Source organism: Aquarana catesbeiana, linkage group LG01 (genome assembly GCF_042186555.1).
Source record: "Aquarana catesbeiana isolate 2022-GZ linkage group LG01, ASM4218655v1, whole genome shotgun sequence".
Taxonomy (NCBI): domain Eukaryota; kingdom Metazoa; phylum Chordata; class Amphibia; order Anura; family Ranidae; genus Aquarana; species Aquarana catesbeiana.
In genome coordinates, this window is record NC_133324.1 from 45,818,599 (window position 1) to 45,841,283 (window position 22,685).

The 22,685-nt window shown below is 46.7% G+C and overlaps 1 protein-coding gene and 1 pseudogene across 1 annotated transcript in view; both read right to left on the minus strand.

Annotated features, from left to right (window-relative positions):
- LOC141130859 (phospholipid-transporting ATPase ID-like) overlaps positions 1-2,996 on the minus strand; it is a 188,732-nt gene extending 185,736 nt beyond the window's left edge. Inside the window, exon 1 of the mRNA XM_073618169.1 lies at positions 1,790-2,996. The gene's annotated coding sequence lies outside the window, so the exon portion shown is untranslated. The remainder of the gene's footprint in view (positions 1-1,789) is intronic.
- A 13,384-nt stretch (positions 2,997-16,380) lies between these two features.
- Positions 16,381-16,482, minus strand: LOC141124444 (U2 spliceosomal RNA; annotated as a pseudogene).
- Between the last annotated feature and the right edge of the window lie 6,203 nt (positions 16,483-22,685).

Consider the following 22,685-nt stretch of genomic DNA (forward strand, 5'->3'; position numbering starts at 1 on the left):
GAGGAACTTTTCTGGTCAAGAACATCAAGTACCCACCAACGCGTTTCGTATTAAAGCATCCCCCCCTTCTTCAGGATTCAAGCAATGGACGTTAATGAAATCAATCGAGGATCTATTGGGTGCTCAACCTGCTTCCCTCCAGCTGTTGCTGAATTACAAGTCCCATCATGCCTCTGCCTTTGGGAGTCATGCTTGAAACTGTCAGCCTGGCAATGTCTCCTGGGACTTGTAGTTTCGCAAACAGCTGGAGGGGCTGTCAGTTTGAGACCCCTGATCTAGAGTCTCCTAATGGCACCAAGAACAGCTGGCTGGGTCCTAAGTGTCATTAGGAGATGTTGGTGCTTATTAAGCCTTAGTGATTTCATTAACATCCATTGCTTGAGCCCTGAAGAAGGTGGAAGCTTTAATACGAAACGCGTCGGATGTAGCTATTGCTCTTAACCAATACACATATCAAAAAGAACTTTGACTTGATCTGAACATTTGCACTAAGTGCTCCTCAGTACACATCCAAACACTCAATGTATCTATGGAGGAGCAGCAATGTCACCAGTGGGGACTGGTGCTCTTTTTTTGAGGGGGGAGACGGAAAACAAACCACCCGTCACCCCCCTGGTCTGTTGAGCAACACCCCCCCCCCCCCCCCATCCGTCACTCGCTCATCTGCCCACCAGCCCCATCTTACCCATCTAAAAAATAGCAAAAAAAAAAAACGTCAGACATTTTTTAAAATCCTGTAGCGCCTAAATAAATAATAAAAAAAATAATAATTTTAATAATAATACAATAATAATAATAATCATAAAATTAGTAAAAAAATACTATTATACTATAAAAATTGTAAAAGTGGTAAAAAATTGTGAAAAAAAAGCAATGTCAGTCATTTTTTTAAACCTGTAGCGCCTAAATAATAAAAAAAATATTAATTTTAATAAAATAATAATAATACAAATACTTAAAAACACTATTATACTTTAAAAACAGTAAAGATGGTAAAAAATTGTAAAAAAAAAAGCAATGTCAGCCATTTTTTTAAAAATCCTGTAGCGCCTAAATAAATAATAAAAATATTAATTTTAATAAAATAATAATAATAAAAATAGTAAAAAATACTATTATACTATAAAAATAGTAAAAAATAGTGGGAAAAAAAGCAACGTCAGACATTTTTTAAAATCCTGTAACGCCTAAATAAATAATAGGATGGAAAAGACTAAGATATTGCAAAGATGGACTTTATAGGCACACACATAAGATAAAAAATATTTTACATTTGAATTGGATTAAAAAGGTAATGTACAAAACATAAAAAGAACACACATCATGCTAATGACATAGAATATATGACCCCAGGGACTCAAATTCTATGTCACCATTAGTAGGATGTGTGTTTTTTTTTTTATGTTTTGTACATTACCTTTTTAATCCAATTCAAATTTAAAATATTTTTTATCTTATGTGTGTGCCTATAAAGTCCATCTTTGCAATTTCTTAGTCTTTTCCATTCAATGTCAGGACGTTGGCCTATTGTTATCAGTGCATCCAGTGTCACCCTGTGAGGATACACATTAAATTCCACTTTTTTGACTAAATAAATAATAATAATAATTAAAAAAAAAAAAAAATTAATAATAAAAAAATAAATAGCGCCCGGCACTAAAAAACGTAAAACCTTCGCCTGTTGCGTGGGGTGGATCTCGCCTCGCATATCCGCCCCACTCTAAGTCTTGTAATATTTAATGTAAGAATAGGAATCTGGGTTGGTGTAGGAAAATATGGGGGGGCTCACCTGTGAGCGCAGAGAACGGCGTCCCTTTTTTTCACGAAATCTCTTATCCAATCATAAGTGGCGGTCAGCCGGCGAGTTGTACGGCACAAACAGAGGGTGGTCAGCGAAGTCCCAAGGTGTATACTCCTCTATAGGGTGTCCCAAGGTGTATACTCCTCTATAGGGTGTCCCAAGGTGTATACTCCTCTATAGGGTGTCCCAAGGTGTATACTCCTCTATAGGGTGTCCCAAGGTGTATACTCCTCTATAGGGTGTCCCAAGGTGTATACTCCTCTATAGGGTGTCCCAAGGTGTATACTCCTCTATAGTTTCTGTAGAGGGGGCTCCGTAGGGTTCCAGGATTTGGGGGGTAGAAGCGTCCAATAAGGTGCCAGGATTTGGGGGGTAGAAGCGTCCAATAAGGTGTCAGGATTTGGGATGGAGGGTCGGTGTCAGTCCCTGCGGTAGGAGCTCGGTGACAGCCTGGTGATGGTGCAGGGTAGGACTGAATAAACACAGGAAGGCGCCCTTTGGACTCTGTCCTCCAGCAGGTATTAGATTACACCTGGGGACAGGTGACACCAGGGGGGGGGGGACACCCCGACAACACACGCTCATTAACCCTTGCTGGCAGCGGAGGATGAAAGGCGACCATCTGGTCGGTTTGGTTCTCTCCTTGGTGACACGGGGAGTCGCAGTGTACACAATGCACCAGGTTGGACCGGTTCCTGCACTGCCATTGTCTGACACCTCCAGGCCGGAGATCACCGACATCCAATTTTTGTAGCACAATTCTGAGAATTTCTTCTCTTGCAAAATTGTCTTACCAAAATTTTCCATGTTTTACATTCTTTGTTTTCTTTTCTTCCTTTTAATTCGGAAGGGGTGTGTGAAGGAGGGGTACCTGCTGAGGGGGGCGTTTCCTTTATTTCGGCCCCGTGCACACTTGGAGGGGGGGCGCTGGCGCGCATTTTTTTTTTTCGCACGTTTTTTTCGTAGGGCGTTGATTTCAGTTTGCAGCAAAGTAGAGCATTTGGCCGCATTTGTCGCACTTTTTTTTGTTCAGGCGCTTCCCACATTTGGAGTGCCGTTACCAATGAATGGCGGCGCTGAATTTTTTTCATGCGTTTTACGGATACTGCGTTTCTAGAACGCGCAGATGTGGGCGGAGCCTAATTGTTGTTTTGCATTGGCAGAATTTTTTTCACGCGTTTCGGACACTGCATTTTCCAGAACGCGCAGATGTGGGCGGAGCCTAATTGTTGTTTTGCATGCGCTGAATCTTTTTCACGCGTTTCGGATACTGCGTTTTCCAGAACGCACAGATGTGGGCGGAGCCTAATTGTTGTTTTGCATTCGCTGAATTTTTTTCACGCGTTTCGGATACGTTTTTCCAGAATTCGCAGATGTGGGCGGAGCCTAATTGTTGTTTTGCATTCGCTGAATTTTTTCACGAGTTTCGGATACTACGTTTTCCAGAATGCGCAGATGTGGGCGGAGCCCAATTGTTGTTTTGCATTCGCTGAATTGTTTTCACGCGTTTAAGATACGTTTTCCAGAATGCGCAGATGTGGGCGGAGCCTAATTGTTGTTTTGCATTTGCTGAATTTTTTTCACGCGTTTCGGATACGTTTTCCAGAACGCGCAGATGTGGGTGGAGCCTATTTGTTGTTTTGCATTTGCTGCTATTTCTCTACTTTTGGTTTGCTTTCTGTGAAAAAAAACAAAATGAAAGGTGGAACTGAAGGCAATTTTATCTTATTATGGGGAGGGATGACCAATGACAAGCCCCGGTTCACGCCGATGCGATGCGGGGAAAGGCAGCGACTCCTGTGCGTTTTCCCCCTGCATAGCAATCACACTGTGTTCATGCGATCTGCTGCGGGTGTCAATTTAAAACGTAACGACGCCCCAAAAGCAGCTCGCAAAAAACGCGGTGCGTTTTGCCTGAACCGGATGGTGAACGCCCACACAATCTGGTTTCAGTGCGAAAAAAAAAGCTGTCCGCACCTTTTTCATGCGGATGCGGTGCGATTTGGACCCATTCAAAATGAATGGGCTCGAATCGCACCAGACAGAATCGCATGTTATTTCAACAAGAATGCAGTACGAATCGGGGCTTAGCCCCCTGGTCAAAACCGGTGTTACTTGTCCTTTCAAAATCGCAGGGCAGTCCGCAATGGAAGCGGTCAAATCGGTGCGACTCCCACTCCATCGGAGTCGCACCGATTCTGAAAGTAGTTCTTGCGAGCTCAGGTGCGACTGGCGTAGACATTGGTGCGTGATGCCGCTCTGATATCTTCCAAGTCGCACTGACATGCGGATTCAGAAATCATGCAGCTTCAAGTGAAGTCGCACGATTTTTAAAGCCGCGTTCGGTGTGACCGCAGGCTCCATGTTATTTTTTTTCCGTCCCAGCTCTGATTGTCTCCGGTGACCATCGTTACGGAGACTTAAAGAGGACGGGGAACCCCAAATTTTACCGTTGTCACCAGAACAGGAACAGGGGAGAAATATTGTAAGTGGGGACAACGGCTTCAGAGACGACTGTCACATTGTCGAGGTTTCCTCTCACTTCCTGTTGTGTCACCAGGACAGGAAGTAAAGAGATGTCTCCTCCATTTTTTTTTTCTTTACGTACTTTTGCCATCCCCGCTCTCTATTTGTCCTGGTTACCAATGTTAATGAGACTCAAAGTGATGGGAAATCCAAAACGTTACCGTTGTCACCAGAACAGGAACAGAGGAAAAATCTTGTAGTAGGGACACCTGCTTTGGAGACAACTGTCACTTTGATGAGATTTCCACTCACTTCCTGTTGTGTCACCAGGACAGGAAGTAAAAGGACGTCTCCTCCATTGCACAAAGACAGCAAAGAAAAAAAAATCATGCTTTAAAAGTCTCCTCCATTTTTTCATGTATTTTTGCCATCCCCGCTCTTTATGTGTCCTGGTGACCAATGTTAATGAGACTCAAAGTGACGGAAAATCCAAAACATTACTGTTGTCACCTGAACAGGAACAGAGGAGAAATCTTGTAGTGGGGACACCGGCTTCGGAGACAACTGTCACTTTGATGAGACATCTTCTGACTTCCTGTTGTGCCACCAGGACAGGAAGTAAAGGGATGTCTCCTGCATTGGACAAAGACAGCAAAGAAAAAAGAAAAAGGAAAAGAGGAGAAATCTTATAGTGGGGACACCGGCTTCAGGGAAAACTGTCACTTTGCTGGGATTTCCACTTACTTCCTGTTGTGTCACCAGGACAGGAAGTAAAAGTAAGTCTCCTCCATTTTTTCATGTATTTTTGCCATCCCCGCTCTCTCTGTGTCCTGGTGACCAATGTTAATGAGACTCAAAGTGACGGGAAATCCAAAACGTTACCGTTGTCACCAGAGCAGGAACAGAGGGAAAATCTTGTAGTAGGGACACCTGCTTTGGAGACAACTGTCACTTTGATGAGATTTCCTCTCACTTCCTGTTGTGTCACCAGGAAAGGAAGTAAAAGGAGGTCTCCTCCTTTTTTTTAATGTATTTTTGCCATCCCCGCTCTCTGTTTGTCCTGGTGACCGTCATTATGGAGACTGAAAATAATGAGGAATCCAAAATGTGGTTGTCACCAGAACAGGAACAGAGACGAAATCTTGTAGTGGGGACACTGGCTTCAGAGACAACTGTCACTTTGATGAGATGTCTTCTAACTTCCTGTTGTGCCAGCAGGACAGGAAGTAAAGGGAAATCTTCTCCGTTGGACACAGACGGCAAAGAAAAAAAAAAGGAATAGAGGAGAAATGTTGCAGTGGGGACACCGGCTTCGGAGACAACTGTCACTTTGATGACATTTCCTCTCACTTCCTGTTGTGTCACCAGGACAGGAAGTAAAAGCACATCTCCTCCATTTTTTTAACATATTTTTATCATTCCTGCTCTCTTTATGTCCTGGTGAGAGTCATTACTGAGACTGAAAATAACGAGGAATACAAAATGCGGTGATCACCTGAACAGGAACAGAGGCGAAATCTTGTAGTGGGGACACCGGCTTCAGGGACAACTGTCACTTTGATGAGATGTCTTCTGACTTCCTGTTGTGCCACCAGGACAGGAAGTAAAGGGATGTCTCCTCCATTGGACAAAGACAGCAAAGAAAAAAAAAAAGGAATAGAGGAGAAATCTTGTAATGGGGACACCTGCTTCGGAGACAACTGTCACTTTGATGAGATTTCCTCTCATTTCCTGTTGTGTCACCAGGACAGGACGTAAAAGCACATCTCCTCCATTTTTTTTTATGCATTTTTTATCATTCTCGCTCTCTATTTGTCTTGGTGACCGTCATTGCTGAGGCTGAAAGTAACGAGGAATACAAAATGTTATGGTTGTCACCAGAACAGGAACAGAGGAGAAATCTTGTAATGGGGACACCCTGCTTCAGAGATGACTGTCACTTTAATGAGATTTCCACTTAAATCCTGTTGTGTCACCAGGACAGGAAATAAAGGGACGTCTCTTCCATTTTTTTTAATGTATTTTTGAAATCCCCGCCCTCTCTGTGTCCTGGTGACCAATGTTCCCGAGACTGAAAGTGACGGGGAATCCGAAATGTTACCGTTGTCACCTGACCAGGAACAGAGGAGAAATCTTGCAGTGGGGACACCAATACACAGAACAAGACTAATATAAATCACCAATTTAAAGTGGTGTTCCGGCCGCAATTATACTTTTTAAATAAAAATACCCCTATAATACACAAGCTTAATGTATTCTAGTAAAGTTAGTCTGTAAACTAAGGTCTGTTTTGTTAGTTTATAGCAGTAGTTTGTTATTTTATAAACTTACAGCAGGCCGTGGCCATCTTAAGTGTGGGCATCTGAAGCCAGACTGTATTTCTTCCTGGATCTCATCCTTGCAGATCTCGCACATGCTCAGTGCAGCACAAGCAGTGTAATAGGTTTCAGGTCAGGTTTCCATAGCAACAGCAGTGTCAGAGGTCGTTGCTGCCCCTTCCCAGAAGGCATTGCAAACAGGAAATGATGCGATGGGCCGCGGCCAGGGAGGAGGAAGTGAAAAATGAATACAGCAGATATACAGTAGGTGCTGAGAAAAAAAAAATTTAAATATCCAATTCATTTACAGTGCACAGTTTAGTGAGGGATGCTGAAGAGTTGTAAAAGTGGGTGGAACTCCACTTTAATTTTGCCAGATAACCAATTATAGCACATACAAAAAAAGAAAAGCGTCACCCCATCCTAATGTCATTTCACCTGAGAGCTTTACCCTTCGGATGGGGTGCCGCTTTTCTTTTTATTTTTGTTGTGGGGACACCGGCTTCGGAGACAACTGTCACTTTGATTAGATTTCCTCTCGCTTCCTGTTGTGTCACCAAGACAGGAAGTAAAGGGACATTGCCTCCATACCTAAAGGTATTTTTTCCATCCCTGCTCTGTTCTAGTGACCAATGTTACCGAGACTCAAAATGAAGGGGGGGGGGTTCAAAACATTACCGTTGTCACCAGAACAGGATAAGAGGAGAAATCATGTCGTGGGGACACCGGCTTCAGAGACAACTTTGCTCTCACTTCCTGTTGCGTCACCAGGACAGGAAGTAAAGGGACGTCTCCTCCATTGGACAAAGACAGCAAGGGAAAAAAAAGACAATCATGGAGGTTTTAACACTTCCTGACCCAAAACTAACATTTTTGGCTTGAGATATGAAAGTAGAAATAAAGGCAATATTTTTTGCCATTTTGGATAGAGTAAAGAAAGGTTATACCCCTGTCAGGTTCATCTCCTGGCATGAGGACACCCAGCATCACCTAGCTCTCTCCTCCCCAGCCTGACTGTCCCTGGCCCCGCCCACTTTCATTCATTAAATTTCAGTTCTTGCAATCATGGAGGCTCAAGCGCCACACGTGGGTGTTACCTAGGGAGGTCTGCATGCAGGTACAGCCTACCTACCTAGGACCGCCCACTAACCTCCAGACTGACATCAACCAATCAAGGCATTTTGATATTTGCATAACTTCTCCCAAGAGCCCGCCCACTGCTTTTATCAGGACTGAGATAGGGGTACTGAGGCTCTCTTCTCTTTCTCTATACATGGCAAGAGGATCATGGCTGGTGGGAGGGGCTGGCGGGGTGCTGTACATAGCTTCCTGAAAGCATCACAGCCCCTCCCACCAGCCATGATCTGCCTGCACTGCATAGAGAACCACAGAGACCCAGTGATGACATCAATCATAGTAAAAATGGAAAAGTTTTATCTAAAAATCTCTTTAGAATGTAGATGAAGGTGGAAGAAGGAACCAGGGAAGGCAAAATAGAAGCAGATTAAACTTCAGCTAAAGTAAAGGGAACAAAGTTTTGGCTGAATATTCAGATTCTTGTGTCCGTGTCTGCCGGCGATACCAGAGCCCTCAGTGGTGGGACTTCATGCTGGTGGTGTGGCCCCGAAATCTCCCACGTGACCCCAACCACCGGCTGCATTCAGTAGGGCTGGTAGGGGACAGAGCTCCATGTGTACAGCTGTGCTTAATCAGGGATATCCAGAAGATCTGTCCTGCTGCCGCTTCCAAGCAACTTTGCCCCATCTACTCTCCAGGACATCGGAAGATCTTTCCGATAACGCGGAATTTCCGGATAATGGAGAACCGGGATGGACTTTGTCTCCGGCTCTCGGTGACACCTTATCTCAGGAACAGGCGATATCACATGACATGAAGACGGCTCCGCTCCGCACCACTCCGCTCCGCACAGCACCCGGCCACCTGCAGAACTCTATTGTGCTTTTCAAAGACTACATTGACAAAGACAATTGACTTGAATGGTACAAGTCAGATCAGTGCACCCATATATATATATATATATATATATATATATATATATATATATATATATACAGTTGTGCTCATAAGATTACATACCCTGGCAGAATTTATGATTTCTTGGCCATTTTTCAGAGAATATGAATGATAACACAAAAACTTTTCTTTCACTTATGGTTAGTGTTTGGCTGAAGCCATTTATTATCAATCAACTGTGTTTATTCTTTTTACATCATAATCACATCAGAAACTACCCAAATGGCCCTGATCAAAAGTTTACATACCCCAGTACCGTGTGTTGCCCCCTTTACCATCAATGACAGCTTGAAGTCTTTTGTGGTATTTGTGGATGAGGTTCTTTATCTTCTCAGATGGTAAAGCTGCCCATTCCTCTTGGCAAAGAGCCTCCAGTTCCTGTAAATTCTTGGGCTGTCTTGCATGAACTGCACATTTGAGATCTCCCCAGAGTGGCTCAATGATATTGAGGTCAGGAGACTGAGATGGCCACTCCAGAACCTTCACTTTATTCTGCTGTAGCCAATGACAGGTCGACTTGGCCTCAGGGGCGTAACTACCACCATAGCGACCCATGCGGGCGCCATGGGGCCCGCAGCCGAGTGGGGCCCAGTGAGGATAAGAGCACCGCCGGCACAGTCTCCCAGCCAGGGGAAGAGAGAGGAAAGGAAGAGGCGAACTGTCCGTATCAGCAGAGAGCTGAATTGCCCGATGTAGGAGCTTTCATTAGAACTTCCAGTGTTCCCGGGGCTCACGTCACATAGCTCCACTTCTTGGCCCGGTGCCTTTGATAGACAGAACACCGATCCAATGCGGGACATGTGACGTCATCAAAGGCGTCGGGCCAAGAGGTGGGGCTATGTGATGATGAGCCCCGGGAAGACAGGAAATTCAAATGAAAGCTATTACAGCGGGCAATCCCGCTCTCTGCTGATCCGGGTGGCTTGCCTCTTCCTCTGCATAGGTGAGGCTGTATGGGGCACAGGTCATGCTGTAGTGGGCACAGGTCACGCTGTATGGGGCACAGGTCATGCTGTAGTGGGCACAGGTCACGCTGTATGGGGCACAGGTCATGCTGTAGTGGGCACAGGTCACGCTGTATTGGGCACAGGTCACGCTGTATGGGGCACAGGTCACGCTGTATGGGGCACAGGTCACGCTGTATAGGGCACAGGTCACGCTGTATGGGGCACAGGTCACGCTGTATTGGGCACAGGTACCGCTGTATAGGGCACAGGTCACACTGTATGGGGCACAGGTCACGCTGTATTGGGCACAGGTCACGCTGTATGGGGCACAGGTCACACTGTATTGGGCACAGGTCACGCTGTATGGGGCACAGGTACCGCTGTATGGGGCACAGGTACCGCTGTATGGGGCACAGGTCACGCTGTATTGGGCACAGGTCACGCTGTATGGGGCACAGGTCACGCTGTATGGGGCACAGGTCACGCTGTATGGGGCACAGGTCATGCTGTAGTGGGCACAGGTCACGCTGTATTGAGCACAGGTCACGCTGCATGGAGCACAGGTCACGCTTTATGGGGCACAGGTCACGCTGTATTGGGCACAGGTCACGCTGTATGGGGCACAGGTCACACTGTATTGGGCACAGGTACCGCTGTATGGGGCACAGGTCACGCTGTATTGGGCACAGGTACCGCTGTATAGGGCACAGGTCACGCTGTATTGGGCACAGGTCACGCTGTATGGGGCACAGGTCACACTGTATGGGGCACAGGTCACACTGTATGGGGCACAGGTCATGCTGTATTGGGCACAGGTCACGCTGTATGGGGCACAGGTCACGCTGTATGGAGCACAGGTCACACTGTATGGGGCACAGGTCACACTGTATGGGGCACAGGTCATGCTGTATTGGGCACAGGTCACGCTGTATGGGGCACAGGTCACGCTGTATGGGGCACAGGTCACACTGTATTGGGCACAGGTCACACTGTATTGGGCACAGGTCACGCTGTATGGGGCACAGGTACTGCTGTATGGGGCACAGGTCACGCTGTATGGGGCACAGGTCACGCTGTATGGGGCACAGGTCACACTGTATTGGGCACAGGTCACGCTGTATGGGGCAAAGGTCACACTGTATTGGGCACAGGTCACGCTGTATGGGGCACAGGTACCGCTGTATGGGGCACAGGTACCGCTGTATGGGGCACAGGTCACACTGCATGGAGCACAGGTCATGCTGTATTGGGCACAGGTCACGCTGCATGGAGCACAGGTCACGCTGTATTGGGCACAGGTCACGCTGCATGGAGCACAGGTCACGCTTTATGGGGCACAGGTCACGCTGTATTGGGCACAGGTCACGCTGTATGGGGCACAGGTCACGCTGTATGGGGCACAGGTCACACTGTATTGGGTACAGGTCACACTGTATTGGGTACAGGTCACGCTGTATGGGGCACAGGTCACACTGTATTGGGCACAGGTACCGCTGTATGGGGCACAGGTCACACTGTATTGGGCACAGGTCACGCTGTATGGGGCACAGGTCACACTGTATTGGGCACAGGTACCGCTGTATGGGGCACAGGTCACGCTTATGGGGCACAGGTCACGCTGTATTGGGCACAGGTACCGCTGTATGGGGCACAGGTCACGCTGTATGGGGCACAGGTCACGCTGTATGGGGCACAGGTCATGCTGTAGTGGGCACAGGTACCGCTGTATGGGGCACAGGTCATGCTGCATGGAGCACAGGTCATGCTGTATGGGGCACAGGTACCGCTGTATGGGGCACAGGTCATGCTGCATGGAGCACAGGTCACGCTGTATGGGGCACAGGTACCGCTGTATGGGGCACAGGTACCGCTGTATGGGGCACAGGTACCGCTGTATTGGGCACAGGTCACGCTGTATGTGGCACAGGTCACGCTGCATTGACACTAGGGCAGCTGTGTGGGGGGGGGGGGGCTGTTTGCAGGGGGGCCCCATACAACATTTTGCTATGGGGCCCTGCTATTTCTAGTTAAGCCCCTGCTTGGCCTTGTGTTTTGGATCATTGTCATGTTGGAATGTCCATCTACATCCCATGAGCAGCTTCCTGGCTGATGAATGCAAATGTTCCTCCAGTATTTTTCGATAACATACTGCATTCATCTTGTCATCAATTTTGACCAAATTTCCTGTGCCTTTGTAGCTCACACATCACCAAAACATCAGCAATCCACCTCCGTGTTTCACAGTAGGAATGGTGTACCTTTTATCATAGGCCTTGTTGACTTCTCTCCAAATGTAGTGTTTATGGTTGTGGCCAAAAAGCTCAATTTTGGTCTCATCACTCCAAATGACTTTGTGCCAGAAGGTTTGAGGCTTGTCTCTGTGCTGTTTGGCGTATTGTAAGCGGGATACTTTGTGGCATTTGCGTAGTAATGGCTTATTTCTGGCGACTCGACCATGCAGCCCATTTTTGTTCAAGTGCCTCCTTATTGTGCATCTTGAAACAACCACATTACATGTTTTCAGAGAGTCCTGTATTTCACCTGAAGTTATTTGTGGGTTTTTCTTTGCATCTCGAACAATTTTCCTGGCAGGTGTGGCTGACCGTGGTTTGGTTTCAACAGAACCCCTCATTTTCCACTTCTAGATTAGAATTTGAACACTGCTGATTGGCATTCTCAATTCCTTGGATATCTTTTTATATCCCTTTCCTGTTTTATACAGTTCAACTACCTTTTCCCGCAGATCCTTTGACAATTCTTTTGCTTTCCCCATGACTCAGAATCAAGAAACGTCAGTGCAGCACTGGATGAAAGATGCAAGGGTCTGTCAGGAGTCCAGAAACTGATTGACCTTGTATACACACACACTAATTACAAGCAAACAGATCACAGGTGAGGATGGTTACCTTTAAAGTGGTTGTAAACCCTTTAAAAAACAAAAACAAAAAAAAAACCTGCAAGGCAAAGGCATAATGAGCTAGTATGCATAGCATACTAGCTCATTATGAATTACTTACCTGAGATAGAAGCCCACGCAGAGGTCCTCATTCACCGCTCCGGCGACCGACATCTCTCTGGGGGGGTAACTTCCAGGTATCGCGGCTCCGGCACTGTGATTGGCTGGAGCCGCAGTGATGTCACTCCCGTGCACGCGCGGGAGCCACCGGTAACGGCACAGTACAACTGAAGCAACGGCACGTACGAGCCATTGCTTCAGTTTGCTTAAGTGCGCATATGCCGATGACGTCGGCACATGCAAATACAGGGATATCTCCTAAACCATTTAGGTTTAGGAGATATCCATCATAGCTACAGGTAAGCCTTATTATAGGCTTGCCTGTAGCATAAAGTAGTTGTAAAGGGTTTACAACCACTTTAATAGCCATTCAAACCCCTTTGTGTCAACTTGTGTACATGTTATCAGGCCAAAATCACCAGGGTATGTAAACTTTTGATCAGGGTCATTTGGGTAGTTTCCATCGTCATTATGATGTGAAAAGAGTAAACAGTTGATTGATGATAAATGGCTTCACCCAAACACTAACCATGAGTGAAAGAAAAGTTTTTGTGTTATCATTCATAGTCTCTAAAAAATGGCCAAGAAATCATAAATTCTACCAGGGTATGTAAACTTATGAGCACAACTGTGTCTATATATATATATATATATATATATATATATATATATACACACAGTATCTAACATAAGTGAGTACACCCCTCACATTTTTGTAAATATTTTCTTCTATCTTTTCATGTGACAACACTGAAGAAATGACACTTTTCTACAATGTAAAGTAGTGAGTGTACAGCTTGTATAACAGTGTAAATTTGTTGTCCCCTCAAAATAACTCAACACACAGCCATTAATGTCTAAACTGCTAGCAACAAAAGTGAGTACACCCCTAAGTGAAAATGTCCAAATTGGGCCCAAAGTGGCAATATTTTGTGTGGCCACCATTATTTTCCAGCACTGCCTTAACCCTCTTGGGTATGGAGTTCACCAGAGCTTCACAGGTTGCCACCGGAGTCCTCTTCTACTCCTCCATGACGACATCACAGAGCTGTTGGATGTTGGAGACCTTGCGCTCCTCCACCTTCCGTTTGAGGATGCCCCACAGATGCTCAATAGGGTTTAGGTCTGGAGACATGTTTGGCCAGTCCATCACCTTTACCCTCAGCTTCTTTAGCAAGGCAGTGGTCGTCTTGGAGGTGTGTTTGGGCTCATTATCATGTTGGAATACTGTCTTGCAGCCCAGTCTCTGAAGGGAGGGGATCATGCTCCACTTCAGTATGTCACAGTACATGTTGGCATTCATGGTTCCCTCAATGATCTGTAGCTCCCCAGTGCCGGCAGCACTCATGCAGCCCCAGATCATGACACTCCCACCACCATGCTTGACTGTAGGCAAGACACACTTGTCTTTGTACTCCTCACCTGGTTGCCACCACACATGCTTCACACCATCTGAACCAAATACGTTGGTCTTGGTCCCATCAGACCACAGGACATGGTTCCAGTAATCCATGTCCTTAGTCTGCTTGTCTTCAGCAAACTGTATGCAGGCTTTCTTGTGCATCATCTTTAGAAGAAGCTTCCTTCTGGGATGACAGCCATGCAGACCAATTTGATGCAGTGTACAGCGTATGGTCTGAGCACTGACAGGCTGACCCCCCACCCCTTCAACCTCTGCAGCAATGCTGGCAGCACTCATACGTCTATTTCCCAAAGACAACCTCTGGATATGACGCTGAGCACGTGCACTCAACTTCTTTGGACCATGACGAGGCCTGTTCTGAGTGGAACCTGTACTGTTATACCGTTGTATGGTCTTGGCCACTGTGCTGCAGCTCAGTTTCAGGGTCTTGGCAATCTTCTTATAGCCTAGGCCATCTATATGTAGAGCAAAAATTCTTTTTTCAGATCCTCAGAGAGTTTTGTGCCGTGAGGTGCCATGCTGAACTTCCAGTGACCAGTATGAGAGAGTGAGAGTGATAACACCAAATTTAACACACCTGCTCCCCATTCACACCTGAGACCTTGTAACACTAACGAGTCACATGACACCGGGGGAGGGAAAATGGCTAATTGGGCCCAATTTGAACATTTACATTTAGGGGTGTACTCACTTTTGTGGCCAGTAGTTTAGACATTAATGGCTGTGTGTTGAGTTATTTGGAGGGGACAGCAAATTTACACCGTTATACAAGCTGTACACTCACTACTTTACATTGTAGAAAAGTGTCATTTCTTCAGTGTTGTCACATGAAAAGATAATAAAATATTTACAAAAATGTGAGGGGTGTACTCACTTTTGTGAGATACTGTATATATATTTTTTTGTTTAACGTTGGGAGACAGGGCCTCTTTAACAAGAGAATTAGACTTGGAATGTCACTTATGTAGAAACTCATGAGATAGTAAAATAACATTGAAAATAATGACATAATAAAATAATATCATAGGAAATAATGATATAATAAAATAACAGGAAATTATGACATTCAGTAATAAAAAATAATATTAGGGATCAGAAGTAGCGCTCTGACAATTAGTATGATCTTTTTTCTGCGCTTATGGAGACATCTAGTGGTCACTCCTAGAGACGCAACTCGTCTCTTATTCTCCTGCGCTTATGGAGACATCTAGTGGCCACTCCTAGAGACGCAACTCGTCTCTTATTCTCCTCCACTTATGGAGACATCTAGTGGCCACTCCCTTTTTTTTGAAAAGCCTGTGGCATGTGAAACACACCCAAAAACTCCACCCGGTGCCAAAAAAAGTGCACACACATAAAGAGTGACACAAAACGTGCACCGGGTGTTATACTGATCCTCCATAGAAAGGACCTTACCCTGATCCCCCGGGGCGTTAGGCTCCGGACGGGGATTGAGGTACTTCACTTGGGTCCATCTGGCCGAAACCAGACAGACCCCCTTTCTCTGGAAGGTCTGCTGAAACAGACCCATCCAAGTACTCGGTGGGACTCCCCCGAAAAGAGACTCCATGAGAGAAGGCGAACCAAGCCAAAAGGCCTATGTCCACCCCCATCCCAAGACTTTCAGGGTAGGCCCGAGGTCCCACACCCTACTCATCACACTGTGACAAACGTGCAACATCAAACAAAAACATACAAAAAAAGTGACAAACACGGGGTAGAATAAATAGGAAAGTGGGAAGAAGGAAGTGGGAGAAATGAAAGAGTGACCATTGTGCAATACAATGGCCAGGCCCTCCGGCCAGGAATAAAAATTTCCCCTGGTCCCAGCCAAAAGGCTCGGCCCAAGAGGCAGGTGTGAAAAACATGTGTATGGTGAAGTGACCATGGTGCTATAAATCAAAGTAACCCTCACTCACAGTGATCATCTGGCACCCCTCAACTGCCACTCCAGGAGCACATTCACCACAGTCCTTTCGTCCCAACGCTGACCAACAGCCCAGTCAGCGCAGCCCCCAACCAGGAAGGCATGTCCTTCTGAGAGCTTAGGGAGAGCCCTTGACCCCTAGGGCTCAACCATCACTCCCATCACTCCTACCCAATTACATTCAGGAGACACCAACCACTCCCCCCCCCCCCCCCCCGCTAAAGAGGAGCCAGTGTTCTCTCCTGAATAACTGACCAGAGCTAGGACCACACCAATCTAGGCCAGAAGGCCAGGGACCTGACCATCTGGCCAGACCCAATGTAGCACCCATCCTCACCAGGAGCACCCTTCCAGACAGCTTCAGACGCAACAATTGACCGGCCCCCAGTTATTGTCAGCAACCTGGTGTAGTACCTGCTGAAACCGCCCTTCCAGGCGCAATTACCCCATTGGATTTGCATAGCCCCTATGGGAATAGCACAGCGCCTCCTCTGGCCACTGATAAGAACAGATACTACACTTGATCTTAGCCAAAAGGTCAAGAATCCAGGGGGACTAGGAGTACCTATATATATACTGTGTTATATTACCACCCCCCTCATATCACATCATATACTGATATCATCCAGGAGGACTAGAGGAGTATATATATATATATATATATATATACTGTGTGATAATACCACCCCCCTCATATCATATCATATACTGATATCATCCATGGGGACTAGAGAAGTATATATATATTACCGTGTGATATTACCACCCCCCCTCATATCACATCATATATATCATCCAGGATAATGGAGAGCGTCTGTGAACAGCAATTTTCAAGTCTTGCCACAGATTCTCAATTGGATTTAGGTCTGGACTGTGACTGGGCCATTCTAACACATGGATATGCTTTGATCTAAACCATTCCATTGTAGCTCTGGCTGTATGTTTAGGGTCGTTGTCCATCTGGAAGGTGAACCTCCGCCCCAGTCTCAAGTCTTTTGTAGACTCTGACAGGTTTTCTTCTAAGATTGCCCTGTATTTGGTTCCATCCATCTTCCCATCAACTCTGAGCAGCTTCCCTGTCCCTGCTGCAGAAAAGCATCCCCACAACATGATGCTGCCACCACCACGTTTCACAGTGGAGATGGTGTGTTCAGGGTGATGTGTAGTGTTAGTTTTCCACCACACATAGCGTTTTGCTTTTAGGTCAAAAAGTTCAATTTTTCCTCTCATCTGATCAGAGCACCTTCTTCCACATGTTTGCTGTGTCCTCCACATGGTTTCTCACAAACTGCAAATGGGACTTCTTATGACTTTCTTTCACCAATGTCTTTCTTCTTGTCACTCTTCCATAAAGACCAGATTTGTGGAGAACACGACTAATAGTTGTCCTGTGGACAGATTCTCCCACCTGAGCTGTGGATCTCTGCAGCTCCTCCAGAGTTACCATGGGCCTCTTGGTTACTTCTCTGATTAATGCTCTCCTTGCCCGGCCGGTCAGTTTAGGTGGACGGCCATGTCTTGGTAGGTTTGAAGTTGTGCCATACTGTTTCCATTTTCAGATGATGGATTGAACAGTGCTCCGTGAGATGTTCAAAGCTTGGGATATTTTTTTATAACCTAACCCTGCTTTAAACTTCTCCACAACTTTATCCCTGACCTGTCTGCTGTGTTCCTTGGCCTTAATGATGCTGTTTGTTCACAAAGGTTCTCTAACAAACCTCTGAGGGCTTCACAGAACAGCTGTATTTATACTGAGAATAAATTACACACAGGTGGACTCTTATTTACTACTTAGGTGACTTCTGATGGCAATTGGTTCCCCTAGATTTTAATTAGGGGTATCAGAGTAAAGGGGGCTGAGTACAAATGCACACCACACTTTTCACATATTTATTTTTTTTTAAATGTGAAAACCATTTATCATTTTCCTTCCACTTCACAATTATGTGCCACTTTGTGTTGGTCTATCACATAAAATCCCAATAAAATACATTTACGTTTTTGGTTTCTAACTAGGGTTGCACCGATGCCAAGTACTTGTACTCGGGCAAATGCTCCTGATGCCTAATCCGATACCTTTGCATGAAGAGGCGGCCGCGCTCGCTCCTGGAAGTCAGTGGGCGGAGCCGAGAGCGAGTCCTGGCAGCAGCGGAAGTCAAGCTGGCCGGGCAGGGGAGTGGGTTGCAGCCTCATGTGCCATCAGAATCTGTGACCCGGGCCGTCACATTTGTTAATGGAAGTGACGGCCCATGTCTCCGTCAGTAATTGAACACCGCAACCCCCATCTTGCTATTCAATAAAATGAAGACATTTTAAGAGCAACAACCAGAGTACAGATAATTTTTTCTACATTACTCTACTCAGCCAGCGACTGTGGATCGAGCGCATGGGAGCTCTGCTACCTATGTGGTGTATGGGTAGTAGCACTGACTTTTCTGTTTATACTTAGCACTCAGAATCTGGTGCAGCTGTGCATGGTGGCCAATCAGCTTGTTCAATTAAGCTTCGACAATAAAACTTGGAAGCTGATTGGTTTCCATGCAGAGCTGCACCAGATCCATGGACTACCATTATAAGGAAGCCTTCTTTACTGGCAGCCAATGTAAAACAGGCCTACACCCCTGATCAAGAGTGACAACCAATCTAGGGGAGTCCTTTTCCACTGACTCGCAATGAAAGGGGGCCTTCATTATTAACCACCAATGTAAGGGGGCATTTGCTAACCACTAATGCAAAGGGGACCTTTCTTCACTGACCACCAATGTAAGGGATTCTTTTTCCCCATAGCACCGATCTAAGGGGTCCTTTTCCACTGACAACCAATGTAAGGGGGACTTTCTTTACTGATTATCAATGTAAGGGGTGCTTCTGGCACTGACAGCCAATGTAAGGAGGCCCTATTCACTGACAGCCAATGAAAGGAGGCCCTCATCACTGAAAGCCAATGTAAGGAGGCCCTCTTCACTGACAGCCAATGTAAGGAGGCCCTCTTCACTAACAGCCAATGTAAGGAGGACTTCTTCGCTGACAGCCAATGTAAATAGGCCCTCTTCACTAGGGATGAGCCGAACACCCCCCGGTTCGGTTCGCACCAGAACCTGCGAACGGACCGAAAGTTCGCACGAACGTTAGAACCCCATTGACGTCTATGGGACTCGAACGTTCGAAATCAAAAGTGCTCATTTTAAAAACTAATTTGCATGGTATTGTCCTAAAAAGGGTTTGGGGACCCGGGTCCTACCCCAGGGGACATGTATCAATGCAAAAAAACTTTTAAAAACGGCCGTTTTTTCGGGAGCAGTGATTTTAATGATGCTTACAGTAAAAAAAAAAAAAGTGAAATATTCCTTTAAATATCGTACCTGAGGGGTGTCTATAGTATGCCTGTAAAGTGACGCGTGTTTCCCGTGTTTAGAACAGTCCCTGCACCAAATGTCATTTTTAAAGGAAAAAATCTCATTTAAAACTGCTTGCGGGTTTAATTTAATGTCGGGTCCTGGCAATATGGATGAAAATCAGTGAGACAAACGGCATGGGTACCCCCCAGTCCATTACCAGGCCCTTTGGGTCTTGTATGGATATTAAGGGGAACCCCACACCCAAATTAAAATAAGGAAAGGTGTGGGGCCACCAGGCCCTATATACTCTGAACAGCAGTATACAGGCGGTGCAAACAAGACAGGGACTGTAGGTTTGTTGTTAAGTAGAATCTCTTTGTAATTTTGAACGGGTACATTTTTAACGTGTTTAGCTCCAGCCAAAAAAATCTTTTTTAAGCTTTTTGGAAAACATAGGGAAGGGTTATCACCCCTGTGACATTTGTTTTGCTGTCTTTCCTCCTCTTCAGAAGATTTCACCTCACTTTTTGTCCCAATGGATTGGAAAGCATCAGTGGAAAGGAGAAATGTTTTTCCCATATTAACTCTTACAGGAGAGAATTTCCCTTCCTAGGGGTAGATTTCATCTCACTTCCTGTTGTCTCCTTCCGTTTGCAAGTAGGAGTCGTTTGTAAGTTAGTTGTTTGAAAGTAGGGTCCTGCCCTATATACTCAGCAGAAATTTGGGCCTTAGGTGTTGCTGTGGCCACAACACTGTAAGCCCTCACAGGGCCCTGCTGTGAAATATTAGATCAAGAATTGTAATTACATGCCCCTGTTGAACAGGAGCTGAAAAATTAGGCCTTAGGCACTGGTGCTGGTGCCACAACACTGCAACCCCTCACAGACACTCTAGTTGGAACGCAGGAACGAGCCCTGCTGCAAAGTATTGCATCAAAAATTGTAATTACACGCCCCTGTTAAACAAGGGCTGAAAAATTGGGCCTTAGGCACTGGTGCTGGTGCCACAACACTGCAACCCCTCACAGACACTCTAGTTGGAATGCAGGAACGAGCTCTGCTGCAAAGTATTGCATCAAAAATTGTAATTACACGCCCCTGTTAAACAGGGGCAGAAAAAATGGGTCTTAGGCACTGGTGCTGGTGCCACAACACTGCAACCCCTCACAGACACTCTAGTTGGAACGAAGGAACGAGCCCTGCTGCAAAGTATTGCATCAAAAATTGTAATTACACGCCCCTGTTAAACAGGGGCAGAAAAAATGGGCCTTAGGCACTGATGCTGGTGCCACAACACTGCAACCCCTCACAGACACTCTAGTTGGAACGCAGGAACGAGCCCTGCTGCAAAGTATTGCATCAAAAATTGTAATTACACGCCCCTGTTAAACAGGGGCAGAAAAAATGGGCCTTAGGCACTGGTGCTGGTGCCACAACACTGCAACCCCTCACAGACACTCTAGTTGGAATGCAGGAACGAGCCCTGCTGCAAAGTATTACATCAAAAATTGTAATTACACGCCCCTGTTAAACAGGGGCTGAAAAATTGTGCCTTAGGCACTGGTGGTGGCGCCCAGAACCAAAAATGTTCTTACAAGCTATCAGCGTGGTGATTGAGGAGGAAGAGGATAATTACTCAGGGATAGTCACTCAGCATCAGCATAGGCAGTCTTTGAAGGGATCTGAGATTTCAAAAAAAATTATTCGGTTACATCAGCATCAGGTGCTTGGTAGCTGGTGGTGATCCAAGACTGATTCATTTTTATGAAGGTCAGTCGATCGACCGAGTCAGTGGACAGACGCACCCTGTGATCGGTTACCACGCCTCCAGCAGCACTGAATGTGCGTTCCGAAAGAACGCTGGATGCAGGACAGGCCAGTAGCTCAATTGCATACTGTGCAAGCTCTGGCCAGTGATCCATCCTCAAGACCCAGTAACCCAGAGGATTTTCGGTGGGAAAGGTGTCCAAGTCTGATCTTGCCCCTAGGTATTCCTGCACCATGTAAAACAGACGCTCGCGATGGTTGCTGGAACCGATCATACCTTGGGGCTGCGGACCAAAAAATTGTCTGAACGCATCGGTCAGACGGCCACCTTCTCCACCGCTCCTTCTTTGACTGACCGAAGCCTCAGCAACACGTTGTCCAGAAACAGGAGTTTGTAACCTCCCAGTCTCTGGAAACGCGTTGCACAGACCTTTCTGCAAGGCCTCCCGAAGATGTTTCATCCTCTGCTCCCTCTGCGATGGCAAGATAAGGTCCGCAACCTTACCCTTGTAACGTGGATCAAGGAGGGTTGCCAGCCAGTATTGGTCCTTCTCCTTGATACGACGAATACGAGGATCCTTACGCAGGCATTGCAGGATCAGGGAGGCCATGCAGCGTAGGTTTGCTGAGGCATTCGGTCCGGAGTCCTCTGGGTCACTAAGGACAACATGGTCCGCAGCCACCTCCTCCCAGCCACGTACAAGTCCATGTGTTTCTTGGGACTGATCCCTTAAAGACTGCTGCTGATGCTGAGTGCCAGGCTCCACCTCCATACTGACACAATCTTCCTCCTCCTCCTCCTCGTCCTCTTCCTGTGTGATCGGCGGGCACGCAGGAACACTGTCTGGATAAAGGGGGCCTTGAGAGCTAAGGAAGTCCTCCTCTTCCTGCCTCTGTTCTGCCTCAAGTGCCCTGTCCATTATTCCACGCAGCGTGTGCTCCAACAGGTGGACAAGGGGGACAGTGTCACTGATGCATGCACTGTCACTGCTCACCATCCTCGTGGCCTCCTCAAATGGTGACAGGACAGTGCATGCATCCCTGATCATGGCCCACTGGCGTGGGGAAAAAAAAACAAGCTCCCCTGACCCTGTCCTGGTGCCATAGTCGCACAGGTACTCATTGATGGCCCTCTGCTGCGTGTGCAGCCGCTGCAGCATGGCCAACGTTGAGTTCCACCTGGTGGGCATGTCACAGATTAGGCGGTTCTTGGGCAGGTTAAACTCCTTTTGGAGGTCCGTCAGCCGAGCACTGGCATTATATGACCGGCGGAAATGCACACAAACTTTCCTGGCCTGCCTCAGGACATCCTGTAAGCCCGGGTACCTGCCCAAGAACCGCTGCACCACCAAGTTAAGGACGTGAGCCAAACAGGGCACATGGGTCATTTGTCCCTGTCGGAGGGCAGAGAGGAGGTTGGTGCCATTGTCGCAAACCACCATTCCTGCCTTAAGTTGGCGTGGCGTCAACCACCTCTGAACCTGCCCCTGCAGAGCTGACAGAACCTCTGCCCCAGTGTGGCTCCTGTCCCCCAAGCACACCAGCTCAAGCACCGCATGGCATCTTTTGGCCTGCGTACTTGCGTAGCCCCTTGAACGACTACGGAGCACCGCTGGTTCCGAGGAAGAGGCCATGGAGGAAGAAGAAGA